We start from the raw sequence: 12,004 nt of genomic DNA on the forward strand, positions 1-12,004 counted from the left end.
TTTTCCTTTGTGCCTCTTCAACCAGTTTCATCAGATCCGACGTTGGTGGTAGGGTCGGAGAATCGAAAGGCAGGTAAATAGATGCAAGGAATATGTTGCCTCGACCTTGCTTCAGCACCGTTGCATCCGATGTTGATAATCCTGTTGAGAGGAGAAAACATAAGTTCTTGTGACATAAGATACATGTTCTCGGGCGAGATCCTGTATCAGCGTAGAAAAGTTGGAAATTTACGTGATTTAATCCAGAAACCTTGTTGCGAATCGTCCAAGGTTCCTGGATTAAAGCTATATGTATTTTACCTGTGTTGATTTTAGCCATCAGAGCGTTGGTAGCTGTCTCGCTCCGATGGAGGTTTATTTGGATAACCTCAATCATGGTCATCCATTAAACTGTCTTCCAGCGAGTTGGTGGTCACCTCCTCGCTCTTTGGATTTGACTCCTCCGGATAGCCTGAAGTGGCTATTAATGCAGTGAGTACTGTTGATGGCACTGCGGTGTCCTTATCAGGCATAGGAATAGCAGTATTTTTAATAGACACATTCCCAATTCTGGAGAGCATTGCTGTTCTGTCTTCTGGCGGGTGAGTGATTTCCTCCTCGCTTTTAGGATTTGACTCCTCAACATTGCTAGTACTTGCTAATGATGCTTTGGGTACTGTCTCAAGTGTTTTAGTGTCCTTGTCGGGGCCGGTTTTGACAGCCCTTTCAATCGGCGCCTTCCCAATTTTGGAAAGGGCAACTACACTTTCTTCTGGCGAGTTAATGGTAAATTCCTCGATTTTAGGATTTGACTCCTCAACGTTATCAGTAGTGGATACTGTGGTCTTAGGTTTTTTAGTGTCCTTTTCGAGGCTTGTTGTAACAGCCCTTCCAATCGGCACCTTCCCAATTTTGAATATGACAGATTTAGAGGCGAAGTAAGCCCTACCTTTATTCTTGGCAAGACTAGCCATGGATTTCTGGTCGATACCTATTACAAATAAAGTTCCCTCAGGTTCTTCTTTCCTGTAAAAGACATCCCATTTTTCCACGGCCAGCTCAGCATTTTGACCTCCAAGAATTTCCAGTATACGTTCATTAGCCAGTTTACTGCCCCATCCTTTTATGTAGACAGTGGACTTTAGGAGCACCGGAAGCTCGCTCTTCTTTGCCAGTCCCAGCCTAGCGCCGTCCCAGGGAGGAGGGATACTTTCCACCAAGTTCTTTAGGGTGCTAACACATTGGTGAGATGCCAACCTCATCAACATCACGCCCATGCTGAACTCGCAGCTCTCGCTCTCTATTGGTTGTTTGCCCTTTGAAGCTATTGCATGGTCCACTATCTTATTGTTGACCAGGTCTTCTATTTTACTCTGTTGGTCTATTGGAATTTTGCCTGTCGGATTACCGGCATCGTAAACTGCATAGCAGAGATCGTCCCGGTGCCTACTTCTGGCAACTTTGGCGTAAGATGGCGGCTCTTTACCTTTTCCTCCGTCTAGCTTCTCCTTCCTCGTTTTTCGGGGCTTCTTTTGAGATTCCCTTACCTTCGAGGTTGATTTCGCCGACGTGTTCGTCTTCGGAATATCTGGCTTGGCGTTGTCACCCTTACTCGCAGGATTCTCACTTGAGATTCCTTTGAGTGAAGTATGGCTTGGCTTCGACTGTGTATTAGAAGACGGGGAGCTCTTTTTCTTCTTAGGCTTATTCTCAGTTGTCAACTCCTCGGGAGACCTGATCCTTTTTGCCTCAGATCTTGTGAGAGAGTCCGATTTTTCCTTTGGAGTGTCGTGGGATTGACTAACTATGATTTCCTGAAGCATCTTTTTCAACTTCCTCCTCTGTGCTCCAGAAAGTCTTTTCTTAGTAATAGGTAGTTTAGCTATGCTATCACTCACCTCTTTCACCATTTGCTCTACTTCATCCTTTTTGGGATTTGCTATAATGGTATTATTATTATTATCATCTGAGGATTCAGAGTCGGAACCCTCACCTATATTTAAAGGCTGAGGTAGCTTAGAGCTCTCTCCGAGTACATCCTTCTCTTTCACCCCTATATTTTTGCCAGCGGCATGCTGTACACTTGACGCATTGTCCGCCACGGAGGCCAAGGTACCCACCTCCGTAGTAGTATTCTGCTCACGATTGCAGGATGACGACGACACGTGACTCGCGAGTAGATCAACACTTGCCGCCGGTACTGGGTTATTTAGGCCCTGCACCGTAACTCATTACTAAATTAAGATATCCATATAAACTTTGGTATAAGTATTGCCCATATGCATAGAAATATTACTGTGAAAGCTTTTTCCGATCGGTCCATAATTGGTCATAGCTCCCATACAAGGTCCCCTCCCGAAAATCACTTAAACGCGCATAACTCATTACTAAATTAAGATATCCATATAAAATTTGGTACAAGTATTGCCCATATGCACAGAAATATTACTGTGAAAGTTTTTTCCGATCGGTCCATAATTGGTCATAGCTCCCATACAAGGTCCCCTCCCGAAAATCACTTAAACGCGCATAACTCATTACTAAATTAAGATATCCATATAAAATTTGGTATAAGTATTGCCCATATGCATAGAAATATAACTGTGAAAGTTTTTTCCGATCGGTCCATAATTGGTCATAGCTCCCATACAAGGTCCCCTCCCGAAAATCACTTAAACGCGCATAAATCACTTCTTAATTAAGATATCCATATAAAATTTGGTATAAAAATTGCCCACATGCATAGAAATATTACTGCGAAAATTTTTTTGGATCGGTTCAAAATTGGTCATAGCTCCCATACAAGGTCCCCTCCCGAAAATCACTTAAACGCGCATAACTCATTACTAAATTAAGATATCCATACAAAATTTGGTATAAGTATTGACCATATGCATAAAAATATTACTGTGAAAGTTTTTTCCGATCGGTTCATAATTGATCATAGCTCCCATACAAGGTCCCCTCCCGAAAATCACTTAAACGCGCATAACTCATTACTAAATTAAGATATCCATATAAAATTTGGTACAAGTATTACTCATATTCACAGAAATATTACTATGACATTTTTTTCCGATCGGTCCATAATTGGTCATAGCTCCCATACAAGTTCCCCTCCGGAAAATCACTTAAACGCGCATAATTCATTACTAAATTAAGATATACATATAAAATTTGGTATAAGTATTGCCCATATGCATAGAAATATTACTGTGAAAGTTTTTTCCGATCGGTTCATAATTGGTCATAGCTCCCATACAAGGTCCCCTCCCGAAAATCACTTAAACGCGTATAACTCATTACTAAATTAAGATATCCATATAAAGTTTGGCAGAAATATTGCTCATATACAGAGAAATATTACTGTGAAATTGTTTTCCTATCGATCCATAATTGATCATAGCTCCCATACATGGTCCCTTTCAGAAAAACACTTAAAGGAACATAACTCATTACCAAATAATGATATTAATAAATATTATTTTTGTTCATAGATATTATTTTGTAATGCAAAAAACACTTAATGTTATTTCAAAATTTTTTCACGATCGGTCCATCCTTGGTCATAGCTCCCATACAAGGTTCCTTCCCGAAAATCACTTAAACGCACATAACCCATTACCAAATCTTGATATCCATACATTTAGCAAAAATATTGCTCTTATATACATAAATTACACTATAAAATTGTTTTACGATCGGTCCATATTTGGTCATAGCTCTCATAGTAGGTCCCCTCCAGAAAATCATTTAAATGCACAATATTCATTATATAAATACAAAATTTTGAAATTTTGTCTTTTTATACATAATTGGTCATAGCTCCCATACAAGGTCCTTTTACGAAAATCTCTCACATTTCTCATTACCAAATAAAGCCATTGATACAACATTTGGCACAAATAATAGTTTTGTATACAAAAATTATATTTCAAGATTTTTTCTCGATAGGTTCATAACATGGTTGCGGTGGGTCCCATGCAAGTGTCCCTTCAGAAAATCACTTGAACACACATTACTTATTACTAAATTACGATATAGATACAAAATTTTACTGAAATATAGTTTTTATGTACAGAAATTTTGCTTAAAGAATTTTTACGATCGGTCTATATTTGGTCATATCTCTCATACTAGGTCCTGCCCCTAAAAGCGCTTTAACCGTATTTAACTATTTGCATTATGAATTTGTGTAGAACAAAATTATATATATGTATGTATTTTGAAAATCCTTAAATCTTTCACACACATGCATACATGCAAATACTAAATATCGCTAAAGCATATCTTATGGCGCTATAAAAATTTAAAAGAAAGTGGCGTTTCTAATGTTCAATAAATCTTGGAATTGTAATAGATTTAAGCTGTTTAAATCTTGGGATTTTTCTATTTAAGACATGAGAAAACTTATTTCTACAAATATTTTATTAATTAATACAAAAGTTGCTGGTGGAGGGTATTTAAGATTCGGCTCAGCCGAATATAGCACTCTAACTTGTTTTTTTTTTTTTTTGAAGTGACAGTTATAATAAATTAATTTCAATTTAAATTTTTTAAAAATGCTGCAAATTTCGGATATTGTGAAGTATTTGAAGTTAGATAAAATCTAATAGATATACAGAAATATTTATAACCAAGGTTGTGTATCAAATTTAAAATGGTTGTACCTTTTTTAAAAAGGAACAGTCTGGAAATGGAGCGCTTTTTAACATTACCAACAAGGAAAAGTAAACGTTTGAAGATGGATGAAATCTGCAAAAAGACAAGATTTGGCATATGTGTAGATCATTTCGAAGCTTTTTGAACAATAGCAGCAAGGCGTAGGCTGTTTCAAATGGCAAATGCGAAACCAATAGTTTCGTTGCCAATTTCACAACAAGTGTTTGTTTGAAAGAAAAGGGTTTCTATTAAAAGTTAAATTTTCTTTAAAAATTGTATTATTGATATAATCCAATTATGCATCTAGTGCTGACCCAACGTATTTACACATCGCTGGACCAAGAGCTTATAACCACCTGTATAAGGAAGCATTTCCTGTACTTCACTTCATCGCTGGTGTAAGAAATCCGATGCGCATGAAGGCTTACTTACAACGTCAATAGGATTTATGGAAAAAACAACAGATTTTTCACAAGAAGACAAAATCTGGGTGCTAGTCTTTGACGAAATTAAGGTAGTGGGAACTTTCGAGTAGGACTCTTATAATGATGCCGATGATGTTGGCTCTTGGTCTTAAGAAATCCTAAAGGCAATCAGTTTTTTATGGTTTTGACAGCAGAATGTCAAAACAAATTTTAAACATACAATTTCTGATGAAGAAGAATTAGCATTTATTATATGTATATCCGCACCTAAAGCAAGACACGAAAGAGCCTATTTGGAAATGCATTACTGCGCAACATATGATGCACTGTGAAAAACACGCATCATAAAAATGGCTGATACGATAAAGGATTAGGAATACATACATTACTAATCATCAAATGCAGTGATGCATTTCCCAACAGGCCCAAAATAAAACTTTATTGGGAATAAAAAGTAATAGACCATATGGAATCAGTGTAAGTGACAAAATTTGTAAGTGACATTTTTGCAGTAGTACCTGTCAATATCAATTTAAACAAACTTTTTTAGAACCAACGGACCATTCGTTACATGCAACATCACTTAAGATTCAAAAATAGCGCTGGAAGGCCAATATAGTGGTGAACCAGAACTCCACAAGATTTATCCGTTAAAGCTAGAGTTCATAAAACAATGGATGACATTTTAAACGAAAACACAGATTTAGACAAATAGATAAAGAAACTAGAATGCTTGATAATACCAATTGAAAAGTCAAAGATAATTCCAATAGATTTTAAGTTGCATTTAAAATGTTGAAAGTCCTGAACAAACTCAACGCAGGCGTGTCCGATATGTAGTGCTACACCAATAGATTTTATTAAAATTATAGAAAGTAAACTATGGCATAAGTCCACTGCATTGCCAAATTCGATACGAGAAGAATACCGTTGCTTTCATCTCAATACATTGGTTGTCCTCGACTTAATATAGAGGCATGTAATGGATGAACTAATCGATCTGATTTAAAATTATGAAGAACTTAAAGCTAAATTTATTCAAGATTATTATATTTAAGAAAACTAAATAGAGAGATGGCATAGAGTTAATAACAATTAGTAATGCCAGATGGAATTCAAGAGCTATTTTTGCTATTTTAGCAGTATGATTTGAATGCTGAGTTGGTTAAATCCAATAATAGTTGATGCAATAAATCGTAAAGATTTGCAATGTCAAAGGCATTGAGAGCTGTGGTAACAATTGAATGAAATACATGAAATACATACGACTTTTATTTCCATATTCGGAATCAGCACACTGGGATTAGTGAAAATTATTTAAAACGTTTTTTTCATAGTCGGCCTATGTAATTTTTTTTTAATTGTAGGATCCGCTGAGGGGCCTGTTTGGAAATGCATCACTGCGCTGCATCAGATGCGAAAAGAGTTCAGAAATGCATCACAAACAAGCATCACGTAAACATCTGATTCTGTACATAAGTATTTTTTCTTTTTGTTTTAATTGACGGTTTATATCGAGCAACTTTTTCTCAATTCTCTTTTAAAGTTGCCTTAATGACCCCACGAAGTAGCTTTTGTTTCGGAATATATGCATTGGTTGCATTGATTTGTTTTAGTACGAATAAGAAAATAAAATCGCCGGTCCAAACAACTCCGTACTGCAAAATAGAAGAATGATATTCCTTTTTTCTTTCCCTGAAATTTATTTTAACTTTATGGACAAGTCTTTCAGATTTGTAAAAAAAATTCTCGATATTAAATTGTGTAATACATTTAACATTTAAAATAAAATCTATTACAAATTACTCCGTCAGTATTTTATAATTTTTTTCACAAATTTATTTTTAATTTACAAGTTTATTATTAATATTTATACCCAAAACAGAAAACCTAGCTATGCGACACCTAAGTCCTATCGACCGATAAGTCTTACATCCTTCCTACTTAAAACCTTGGAACGAATAGTCGATAGTATGGTTAAAAGCAGTTATATAAAGGGACGATCGGTAAAAACGACGTTGAATGAAGTTGTCCACTATATAGGTGAATCCTTCGAAGGCAAACTGTATACACTAGCGTTATGTATTAACATCGAAGGCGCCTTCAATAATGTACACACTGATACTCTTAGCCAATTCTTAGACAGGTTTTATGTTGACCGAGTGCTCCGTAACTGAATCAACTACATGCTAAGGACCAGATTGATAAGCTGCGAGATATACGATATCAGGAAAAGGCTATTTCGCGGTATTCTGGGTAACCACGATAGCCTCCTAAGGACCTTACCGAGAATGGACTTAGCAGACGATGTCGTAATACTTCTAAGGGGAAAGGATCCAAATTATTTGTGTAGAGGGGCTGAGGAGGATCTGTACAGCCTTGAGCTGTGCTCAACCTAGAGGCCTCAATGTTAACCCGGCGAAGACAGAAATATGTCATTTCACAAGAAAGACAAACATTTCTGAGTATATTGAACCCTGTTTCCTGGGCAAGAATATACCGGTGATAGACAGAGTTAAGTACTTACTTGTAATACTAGACTGGAAATTAAGATGGAGGCACCACATAAAGGAAAGGATTAACAAAGCACATCGGTGCTGGGCGCTATGAAGAAGAACCATAGGCATGAAATGGGGCCTTAGTCCTACTATGAAACATTGGCTCTATAAAAGTGTAATTAGACCAAGCCTAAGTTATGCTTCAATAATCTGGTGGACTTCTTTGGAAAAAAGTGTAATATCAATCTACTACAGGTAGTTCAGCGTACATGCTGCTTGGGTATAAGTGGAGCCATGAGCACTACATCAACCAAGGCTCTGAAAACAATGCAAGATATTCCACCCATTGAAAAATACATACATATGAGATATGAGGCGGCACTTATAGACGAACGGCTCATAACCTTAGGCGTACTGGCCAAAAGCGGTTATAGGACACGTCATCAATGTATACTGGACACATTGGAAGGTTATACACAATCATCGGACGTGCCCGATCGCATACCAGGGACAAAATATGTCGGAAACTTTGAAACGCTGATACCAGATAGAATGTATTGGTCAAGCGGAACATTAGAGCAAATACCAGTAGGAATCCGGTGTTATACGGATGGCTCTAAATTGGGAGATAAAGTGGGTCTATTGAAGACCCAAAAACAGAAATATACCACCGTTTACCTAATCATAACACAAGCTTCCAGGCAGAAGTCCGAGCAATAACGGAATGTGTAAATTGGATTAGAATAAATATGGCGCCCAGGGCCCTTAATATATTCACCGACAGCCAGAAGACAAATAGGGCGATATCAGGTGATAGAATTAAAACCGTATTGGATTGTAAGAAAGCTTTAACTGAATACTCTCCCAGAGGTAAGGTTTACATCATATGGGTACCAGGACACTCGGGAGTAGTCGGTAACGAAAGGGCGAATGAATAGCTTTAAGGGGAAGGGAGCTCGAGGTAGTAAACCTGACAAACGCAAAACCATTTGACGCAACAAAAGCTGAATTAAAAATATGAATGATAGAATCCCATAAGGCCTCTTGGAATAATGAATCGGTGGGTAGAAACACAAAGATCCTAGGGGTGACCCTGATGAGAACAAGACGAGAAATCTCCTCAAAATGAGCAAGTCTGAAGTTAGTATGATGGTACGTATTCTGAGTGGACACACAGTATTACGTGCACATCTATACAAAATTGGACGTGCGGATTCAGACGAATGTAGAGCATGTGGAGAGGACAGTGAAACTCTGGAGCACACTCTTTGCCACTGTCAAGCATTCGTCGAAGTTAGATTTTATCTTGGAAGTGCTAAAGTGCCATAAAACTATATGAAAGTTTGAGCAAATTTCCACAATTATTTTAGGCGATTTATTGAACATTTTACCTTTTTTACCAAAAATGTACAAAAATATGATGGAACCTAGAATTCATTCACAAATTAGAATAAATTTTAATTCACTTTTTGCAAAAAAAAGCGAGGTAGTAGAGGTAGATGAAATTAAAGGTAGTTGAAGACCATTTCCGTAAATTTTACCATTACCTTGTTTTTACTCAAAATGTACCTTTTTATGAATGAATGATCTATCTTATAAAGAAGTATGTATGTCTGAAATGCACAAAATTCGTATTCATTGCGATACTGTAATAAAACAAGCAATTTTGCCAATTGGACAATTGCCAGAAGAAGCTTCCGAGGCCAGAAATAAGCACTTTAGATTATATCGTACCAATTATGCGAGGAAATTCAGCAGATGCGATACCAATCGAAATGTCCTGAATATGATACTTTTAAGCAGTGACCCTTTTATAAGCTTTAGTACACGAAAACCGCATAAGAATAGAAGAGCATTTTAATCGGATACTATTGAATTCTTTCTTCCTGACGTGGATGATGAAAATGATAACGATTGTAGTTGGTTTCACTTTCTAAGTATTTTTAAGTTAAGTATTAAATAATGTAAAATAAACAATTGTTAAACTGATTTTTAAACGGGCCTTATTCCGGACCTAGGGTAAATTATGGACCGATCTTAAAAAAATTTGGCCATATGATTAAGATTTACGTAAAACCGAAATTCATCACGATATCAATGTTTTTAAGCCATTTATGGGCGTTAAGGTGAAAGGGGAAATTATATGGGGATTAGGGTCAAATGTGATCCTATTTTTACCAAACTTTACACCATGATTTCTAAGTACACAATTGTCATGATTGTTTCATAACTGCCAAAGTTATGGGTAAACAAGTTAGAGTGCTATATTCGGCTGAGCCGAATCTTAAATACCCTCCACCAGCTACTTTTATGTTAATACTTTTCTAATTGATCAAATATTTGTATAAATAAGTTTTCTCATGTCTTAAATAGAAAAAATCCCAAGATTTAAACAGCTTAAATCTATTACAATTCCAAGATTTATTGAACATTACAAACGCCATTTTCTTTACATTTTAATAGCGCTTAGCGATATTTAGTAATTTGCATGTATGCGTGTGTGTGAAAGATTTAAGGATTTTCAAAATACATATATATATAATTTTGTTCTACACAAATTGATATTGCAACTAGTTAAATACGGTTAAATCGCTTTTAAAGGCAGGACCTAGTATTGGAGATATGACCAATTATAGACCGATCGTAAAAAAATCTTTAAGCAAAATTTCTGTACATAAAAGCTATATTTCAGTCAAATTTTGTATCTATATCGTAATTTTGTAATAAGTTATGAGTGTTTATGTGATTTTCTGAAGGAAAACTTGTACCATGTTATGAACCGATCGTGAAAAAATCTTGAAATAGAATTTTTGTATACAAAACTAATATTTGTGCCAAATTTTGTATCAACAGCTTTATTTGGTAATGAGTAATGTGCGTTTAAAAGATTTTCGTAAAAGGACCTTGTATGGGAGCTATGACCAATTATGTATATAAAGAAAATTTCAAAATTCTGTATCTATATCATTTTTGGTAATGAATATTGTGCATTTAAGTGATTTTCTGGAAGGGACCTAGTATGAGAGCTATGACCAAATATGGACCGATCGTAAAACAATTTTATAGTATAATTTATGTATATAAGATCAACATTTTTGCTAAATGTATGGATACCAATATTTGGTAATGAGTTATGTGCGTTTAAGTGATTTTCGGGAGGAAACCTTGTGTGAGAGCTATGACCAAGGATGGACCGATCGTGAAAAAATTTTGAAATAACATTTATATGTACAAAAATAGTATTTATGCCAAATATTTTATGGGCATCACTATTAGGTAATAAGCTATGTGCCTTTGAGTGTTTTTTTGAAAGGGACCTTGTTGGGAGCTATGATCAATTATGGACCGATAGGAAAACATTTTCAAAGTAACATTTCTGTGCATATAAGCAATACTTGTACCAAATTGTATATGGATATCTTCATTAACTTATGAGTTATGTGGTTTTAAGTGATTTTCGGGAGGGGACCTTGTATGGGAGCTATGGCCAATTATGGACCGATCGGAAAAGCTTTTCACAGTAATATTTTTGTGCATATGAGCAATACTTGTACCAAATTTTATATTGATATCTTAATTTTGTAATGAGTTATGTGCGTTTAAGTGATTTTCGGGAGGGGACCTTGTGTGGGAGCTATGACCAATTATGGACCGATCGGAGAAAACTTTCAAAGTAATATTTATTTTTATATGAGCAATACTTGTGACAAATTTTATATGGATATCTTAATTTAGTAATGAGTTATGTGCGTTTAAGTGATTTTCGGGAGGGGACCTTGTATGGGAGCCATGACCAATTATGGACCGATCCGAAAAAAATTTCTCAGTAATATTTCTGTGCATATAAGCAATACTTGTACAAACTTTTATATGGATATCTTACTTTAGTAATGAGTTATGTGCGTTTAAGTGATTTTCGGGAGGGGACCTTGTATGGGAGTTATCACCAATTATGGACCGATCGGAAAAAACTTTCAAAGTAATATTTCTGTATATAAGAGCAATACTTGCACCAAATTTTATATGGATATCTTCACTTACTAATGAGTTATGTGGTTTTAAGTGAATTTCGGGAGGGGACCTTGTATGGGAGTTATGACCAATTATGGACCGATCCAAAAAAAACTTTCATAGTAATATTTCTGTATATAAGAGCAATACTTGCACCAAATTTTATATGGATATCTTCATTTACTAATGAGTTATGTGGTTTTAAGTGATTTTCGGGAGGGGACCTTGTATGGAAGCTATGATCAATTATGGACCGATCGGAAAATAATTTAAGAATAATATTTCCGTGCATATGAGAAATACTTATTCCAAATTTTATATGGATATCTTTATTTAGTAATGAGTTATGCGCGTTTAAGTGATTTTCGGGAGGAGACCTTGTATGGGAGCTATGTCCAATTATGGTCCGATCCAGAAAATTTTTTCTCT

This window comes from Lucilia sericata, unplaced genomic scaffold (assembly GCF_015586225.1).
Source record: "Lucilia sericata isolate MDLA Ls3-8-SP2 unplaced genomic scaffold, ASM1558622v1 Contig000122F_arrow, whole genome shotgun sequence".
Classification (NCBI taxonomy): Eukaryota; Metazoa; Arthropoda; class Insecta; order Diptera; family Calliphoridae; genus Lucilia; species Lucilia sericata.